Consider the following 7,986-nt stretch of genomic DNA (forward strand, 5'->3'; position numbering starts at 1 on the left):
GGCTTTTATTATACAGCTTTTTATGTCTGGGTGACAGGTCCACTTTAATGTGATTTGCTTTTTCATGTGACTGTTAAAGGATCCCACTAATTCAACATTACATTACATTTAAAGGGGACCTGTCACCCAGACATAAAAAACTGTATAATTAAAGTTCCTTTCAAAGTTAAAACTAAACTGCCCTTCTCTCATTTCCCCTCCCTCCTCATTGTCTATAATTTTGTAGCCTGGGCATGGGCACGAGGTCCCCCCATTCTGGCACATAAACAAGAATTTGGAATAATGCAAAGCTTGTCTTAATAACAGTGTCCACAAAATGACATCTGCCTGCTTGCTGTGATCGTAAATTATGAGACTGAAAGAAACAACATTTCTAAAATTTTATAGTAGAAAGTAAAGTTTATTTTGCCTGACTAGTTAAATAGAAAAGAATGTGGAATTATTTCTGAGGATGACAGATCCCGTTTAAATATATGGGATAATCAAGGCACTGACTAGGCCTAAAGTAAATTATCCTGCGTTTAATTATCAGTAGTTTATTAAAGGGCATTAAAGGAGAACTAAACCTCAAAAATGAATATGGCTAGAAATGCATTATTTTATATACCAAACTTATTGCAGCAGACTAAATATTTAGCACCTCTGTAGTAATAATAATGCAGTCCTTCAAAGTTGCCAACATCTTGGATTTTGTTAGAAGTGTCAGTGACACTCACATGCTCAGTGTGCTTTGCACCGCTGTTAAGAAGCTAGGTGTAGCTCATGCTACAAGACTGATTATTAAATTCTTATGCTAATTGCACTGATGTCAGAGCTGCTATGTAGTAAAAATTATTATTATTATTTACCAGTGCAGGGCAGCAGTATATTTTATTCTTATTACTTTTATACACTTTCATTTTTTGGTGTTACTGTTCCTTTAAAGGAGACCAGCCCAGGGGAAACAACTTAGTAAATGAATCCACGCTTACTTATTGGCCTCCCAGTGAATTTGTCTTTGATTTTCCTTTAAAAGTACAAAGAGGTGCAACTGATTTCTACTTCCATTTGACGGTATACTTTTAAAACATTAAGTACACTCTTGTACTATTTAGTGGTCATGCCTGATTGCTAGGAAGGACCTGTGTGTTCTTGTAATATGGGTATTCATCTGCTTGGGCCACAGCCAAAAGGACAGGTACCATATGTCTGGCCATGCATTAAAGGAAAACTATACCCCCAACAATATCTATAAAAATGTATCTCATAAACCAGCTCATATGTAAAACCCTGCTTCATCTAAATAAACCATTTTCATAAAAAAATACTTTCTTAATAATATGTGCCATTGGGTACTCCTAAATAGAAAATTGCCATTTTAAGAATTAAGGGCCGCCCCCTGGGATCAAAGGATTCACAGTGCACACAAACAAGCCAAGGCACACATTTATGCCCCATTAGCCAATGAATGGACAGAGTTCTGCCTTTTGCTCCCACACTACTTCCTGATACAGTTAGAGCTGCATCACTTCCTGTCAGGTGATCTCTGAGGGAACACAGAGCCCATCACTAAATGGTGGATTAAGGGAAAGGATATAAAAGGACAACATTTACTGATATATATATTCCAGTTTGGTAAGATTCTTTAATGGGTCACTTAACATAATATAAACTATCTGTTGGTTAAGTATTCATTCTGGGGGTATAGTTTTCCTTCAAAATACACTTTCTGTTCTTTCTACTGCATGCCTCAGTCACAGCCTGAATGATCAGAACTGCAAAATTCAGAGCTGATGCTCCTGTCCTAAAAGTTTCATGACTAATAATAATAATACATAGTTTCATAATATAAAAGCCTTATATTTTACAATGGGGATATGTTATTCCATAGAGAGAAAGGGAGAGAGAGCGAGCAAGAGAGAGAGAGATGAGCCATGCATAACCTGTAAAATATATTAATATATTCTTATAAAAGGTGCTTAGTGATGCTATCAGTTATAATCGGTGCTTGATGTAATTTAACATAACATAAATCATGAAACTTGTGTATTATAAAAAATTATGTAGCCCCTACTGTAAATTATGAGGATATTAGATTTCCCCTTGAATTTCCATGACCTGTCAAAAAGCACTTGGCCTTGTGCCTTTATAGGGTCATGGAACTCCTCGATGACTTCTAATACGGGGTATATTATTGACTATATTATATATATGCACATATACACAAACACAGGTGAAATAGATTGTTTTATTACCCAGGCTGATGTTCCTGTTAGGAGAGAATCACGCAACCTGTGGAAAAAACACTTTCATCTCCTTACATCAGCACTTAATAAGGGATACCTGGGACCACCAATAGAAATGGCGGCCCAGTGCTCAGACAGTTATTTTGCACAAGCTGGTAAAAAAAACTTGTTCGGCGCCCCCCCCAGTGAAATAGACTTTACACGTCCTTTCATTCCAATAAGCTTTGCATATTAAGTTACCTTTGACAATACAAAAAAGCAAAGCTTAATAATATGGAAGTGGTATTTAAGAGCAATGCTCCACTTTGGATGTACAGACAATGACAGGATGAGACTGCATATAATCAAATGCATCCAGTACAGATAAATGCTGCAGTAAATATACAGGTTAACAGAATATACTGCCAAGCCCTGGCACAATGCTACAGCACACAGAATCATTACTCCTAGTGATTACACACACCAAACACTATAAAAAGTCATCCCAACCCAATCTGACCATAGCAACAAATTCTGGTACATGCATGAAAGGCAAACAATAGGATAAAAAAAATATGTCCAATTACAACAAGGCATTGCACCTTACTGCAGAGATGCCATGCTGCTGATCTCAGCCCCTGCATATCTGTCTTCTCTGTAAGGGGAAAGGCCCATCAGGCTGTACTTTCTGTAACTGTGTTACTTACTTTCTATGGCATCTAATACAGGCTAAAGAATAAAGATGCGCAATAGCACCGAAAAGTAACATTTGCTGAGCATTCTAGAACTAAAGGGCCCAACTTTCCAACACAAGGAACTCACTGAGAAAGTACCAAATGTCACTATTGTCCAACTTTCCCTAAATGTGAAAAAAACATATAAGTAATTTATTAAAAGTGCAGAGCAGAGTGAAAAAGTGTGTGAAATTCACTTTTTTTGCACACAGCTTCAACCTCCCCCCCACCCATATAATGTGCTGAGTTTGGCAGTGCTGCTTCATAAGAAGCAGATAAGGGGTACCATAGGTGTCCCCACACCTATCCCCTAATCTCTGAATTATTCATATGCACAAAAAGCTTCATTCTATTGGGCTTTGTGTCTGTTGGTGCTGCACTTTGCACCCAGTGCCCGATTTCCAATTTATCACTAGAAGCAAAGCACAACCAGACCTCAGTGCTTTTAGAATAAGCACTTTTGTTTCTTAATCTCTCACACTTACGGGTACAGGTATGGGATCCGTTATCCGGAAACCCATTATCCAGGAAGCTCCAAATTATGGAAAGCCTGTCTCCCATAGACTCCATTATAATCAAATAATTCAAAATGTTTAAATTGAGTTCTTTTTTTTCTGTAATAATAAAATGGTACATTGTATTTGATCCCAACAAAGATATAATTAATCCTTAATGGATGCAAAAAATCCTATTGGATTTATTAATTAAATTAATTAAAGTTTTACTGATTTTTAGTAGATTTACGGTATGGAGATCCAAAATACGGAAAGACCCCTTATCCTATACCTGTATCTGTAAATTACCCCTCGCGTTTGCAGGCCTGACTGTGAGAAAATTAAACGTAAACTATTGCAAAAAGCAAAATAAAACATTCCCTAGGGAACAAGCTGGTAAATATCCTAGGGCAACCCCTCTTTAGGGGGTACGTCTAAGACCAAGACCACTATCCCTTAAAGGACAATGAAAGTTTAATATAAATTAAAAGTAAGTCTAAAGGCAATCTTTTTAAGTACTTACTGCATATCTAAATTCCCTGATCCCTGCTTGCTTCTCTGAGATATGGTGCTGGCAGCCTACAGCAGTGTGAAGACTACAGTGACATCACTGAAATCTCTCTTCCCTTCCTGTAGGCTGCCAGCGGCAGCCTTCCTATTCTCTGAGCATGTGTGTAACTTGATCCTGTCTCCTGTTCTGAGCTACACATGCCCACCAGCCAATCAGAAGCGGATCTGGCAGAGGCGAGGGGGGGGAGGGAATGAAACACATGTGCAGTATGAAGCAAGGAGGGAAAGGAAGGGAGAATACCTTTTTAGAGATGGCTGCCTATGTGAAGTGAGTGTGACTGAGTAAATATTTGATTAGGTGAGCCAAAAGTGTGGCGTTTTTACTAAACAATAGGAGGACTATTGGGCAGTATGCTTTTTAAATTTTGACTTGCATTCTCCTTTAATCAAAACGAAAAAAAAAAATAGCGTAGGGTAAAGATGCTCTGCAAGCTTAACTGCAAGTACAGGTATGGGATTCATTATCCGGAAACCCATTATCCAGAAAGCTCCTAATTACAGAAAGGCTATCTCTCATATATTCCATTATAAGCAAATAATTCTAATTTTTAAAATTATTTTTTTTTTCTCTGTAATAAAAAAACAGTAGCTTGTATAGCTACTAAGATATAAGATACTTACTGGAGGTATAATAATCCTATTGGGTTTATTTAATACATTCATGCAATTTTTAAGTAGCCTAAAGGAATGGAGATCCAAATTACGGAAAGATCTGTTATCCGGAAAACCACAGGTCCCAAGCATTTTGGATAATAGGTCCAATACCTGTACTACCTTACTAACATCACAAGCTATTTGCTGGGAGATGTTCTGTGACCACTGGAGCTAGTAGTAGGAGTCACAGCACAATCCAAAGTTGAAAATCCAAAGTTGGAATGTTCATGGTTTGGATCTCCAACAACACTGCCCTTTTTCAAGACCACCGGAGAACATAGGGCTTATGTACATGTAATGTACAGTCACAGTGGCCACTTTTTTTTTAGTGGGAAAATAAAAATATACCTTTAAGGGTAAATTTGAGCATTTCTGTAGTGCAGTGGAAGGGGAACAAATCATTTTAAACTGCCACAGTTTAAAGTGAATGAGAATTACCACAAAGCACCTGGTGCAGTGCACATTTTTTTATTGGGGGCTATTCTTATTCAAAGTGAATAAGTGTGTGATTGTGAGCATTTTGTCCACCTCCTGTGAAGCTACAAAACACTTGCACTCACCTAATGCCATTACCCTTGCAGGCACACCAGTCCTAGGAGAACAAGCCAATAGTGAACAATACAAAGAAAATATTTGTTTCCAGGGTCACAGAACAGTTACCCTATTTTTAGGGGCACCAGTGCAGGCAGCTACAACATCGCTTGTTGGCAAGTGCACAGAATATTTTTAGATAGGAGCAACTGAAAGCAATATGACAACTCCAACTCAAACATAACTGCATAATATTCTTAAAAATAGATAATTTAAACAATAATCTGTACAGTGTATATCTTTTACATGATTTGATATTCACAACCTTAGTACTGTGGTATTTTAGGCTCCCGATACACTAATAGTTATATTACAAACAGTAGGAGTTCATAAAGAAGCCTTTTTGCTGCTGAAGGATTCTGGGGACTTGCTTTCCAACATCTGGAAGATGGCATGTAGTCAGAAACCATTTCTGCATTTAGATTTTGTGGGGAAAAAAATAGGAAATGAAGTTAACAATTGGCAAATGGTGATGTTTATTTTAAAGGGGACATATTGGATAAATGGGAAAACCCCTAATTTTGTAGGCAATTATGAATAATATATGGTGCTGGTTTCACTTTGTGCTAAAAAATAATCCTATCTGTAAAAATGGCCCCTTTATTGGAGCTCTCTATAGATCCTATCACTTCTCTGGCTGAGTTTGAAATGAAGAGTGGGCGTGTCCTAACGGTCCCTGCCAAAAGCACAGTAGGAGGGGGAGAGCCAATCACAGCCCTGCACAAGCAAAGACAGGCTTCAGTTCCCTATCAGGTCAGCCTAGCTGCTGATTGGTTCCTATCTTACAGTGCAGTGTATGGAGGGCCGCCGGCTCCCCTGCACATCCAGAGAATTCAGCCAGCAGGAAGTGGAACAGATGGGCGGGACTAGTGGGGTTTTGGTGGAATTTCTCAATAAATCAATCTGAAATACAACTTTTTAAAGCACATTCCTTCTATATATAATTCACTGGTACATTCTCAATTTTTATAGGATATGTCTCCTTTAAGGAAAAAGAATGTTTGCATCACACTTCATGTTAGTAATCTTAGGGCCACACTGGAGTAACATACAGTGAGGAGGTCTAAAAATGGCACTGATCATTTAGATACATGCAGCCTACCATTCCCACAAGCCTGTCTTGCCTACAGATAGCAGTGACCAATACTGACTTTCCAACTACAGCAAAAACACCCAACCTGTAGCCCAGCCCTCTGGTTTAACTACACCCAGCATCTGCACCCCAGAACAATTGAGTATCTCTAAACCTGGGCTATGTGCTGCCAGAATGCAATGGCATAAGAGAAATGACTGGTTCCAAAGAGAACAGATTTAGGACCAGGAAAGTACTGGCCTGTGCAGTCCCATCAGATTCCAAGAAGTTATTGAAGCTGAGAGGTTAAAGCATTGCTGTCAGTCTAAATGTTGCACTTAATTTTCAAGCTGACTGTCCAATAAATGTACTAATGATTATTATCCTTGTTAGCTACGTAATGCAGACGTTTTACATTTCCGAGAGCCCCCGCATAACTCCTCCTGGGCTGTGTGTGTCACTAGAGTTGCACTTCAGCTGATGCTGATTTCTACAATAAGTGATACAAAACACACCCAGCAGCTTCCCTGTCAGTACCTCCATCCAACTGATCCTTCTCTGTGGATGGGGGTGAGAGTTAAAAGCCCCAGGTATAGATTTAAGAGGCCGAGCCCTGATTGTTCTGCAGCACCTGCACATCCTCTGGTGCATCCTCATCATCCCCGCACCCTCTGGATCTACCCAGAATTCCCTCTGCCCATAACTAGTATTCCATCTCTCTTCATTCTCAGCCACCCTGCACCACTGCCTTCCAGCTAAGTTGGGACTCCAACCCAAGGCTGACGATGCCTGGCCAATATTTTATAAAACAATTAATCAAAACCCATTGTTGGGGAGAGCAGGCCTGTTCAGCTGCCCATGACTGGTCCTACCTGCAGCCCTTCAGCTGAACAGTCATGGTGGGAACGATGTGCCTGTATGATGCCATTGCTTTTCTTGCTTAGGACTTCTATGTGTGACAATACAATGTGGCACCACCTGCACATGTACTGCAGCACAACTCACAGAGCCCCCGCCTGCAATAAAGCACTACATCTCCCGGCATCCCGTGTGAGGGGCCGATGGGAGATGGAGAGCAGAAGATAAGCATACATGAATGAATGGAAAGGGCCAGCAGTCTACTCACCATCGCTCCGTTTGATCTCCACATTTATCCCTATGTGGATTTTGCCAAAGCTGCCTGTCTCGCCTTCTTCTCCCCCTCCCTGTGGGTGCTCCCAGCCGCCAGCTCTAGTACCGCTCGTAATAGCCCCTTCTCTAGGCAGCTGGGGGGGCAAGCTCACAGCCACTTATTGTTTAAATAAATGGGGCAGCTGGCAAGGCGATGCCGGGGAAACAGGAGGAGAAGGAGGCGGGGGAACGGAATCGAAGAAGGGACCTCTGCCGGTGACACTGACAGCGCCACACACAAAGGGATGAACAGAACGTCACTTAAAGGGGCGGGCCCGGAGGAAACATTGCCAGTGACGCTGCAGACCCACAGGCTGGACAGAAAGAGCAGGCGCAGTAAGGTGGGCGCGCCGTCCTTGCTCGGGTGGGGTAAAGTGAAGTCAAATTCGCTCTGGCGCAGAGGATGGAGAGGTGGGGTGGAAAGAGTTAAAAGGGTCCACATTGAGAAAAGTGCATGATCCAGATACAGAGGAAAGTGTTCAGTGGCTGGGTGCTAG

At 40.6% G+C, this 7,986-nt stretch overlaps 1 protein-coding gene across 4 annotated transcripts in view; it reads right to left on the minus strand.

The window, feature by feature from the left end:
* soga3 (SOGA family member 3) overlaps positions 1-7,741 on the minus strand; it is a 45,286-nt gene extending 37,545 nt beyond the window's left edge. For all 4 annotated transcript variants that reach the window (XM_031902058.1, XM_012963601.3, XM_002940390.5 and 1 more), the window contains exon 1: positions 7,446-7,741. The gene's annotated coding sequence lies outside the window, so the exon portion shown is untranslated. The remainder of the gene's footprint in view (positions 1-7,445) is intronic.
* Between the last annotated feature and the right edge of the window lie 245 nt (positions 7,742-7,986).

This window comes from Xenopus tropicalis, chromosome 5 (genome assembly GCF_000004195.4).
Source record: "Xenopus tropicalis strain Nigerian chromosome 5, UCB_Xtro_10.0, whole genome shotgun sequence".
NCBI classification, from domain to species: Eukaryota; Metazoa; Chordata; class Amphibia; order Anura; family Pipidae; genus Xenopus; species Xenopus tropicalis.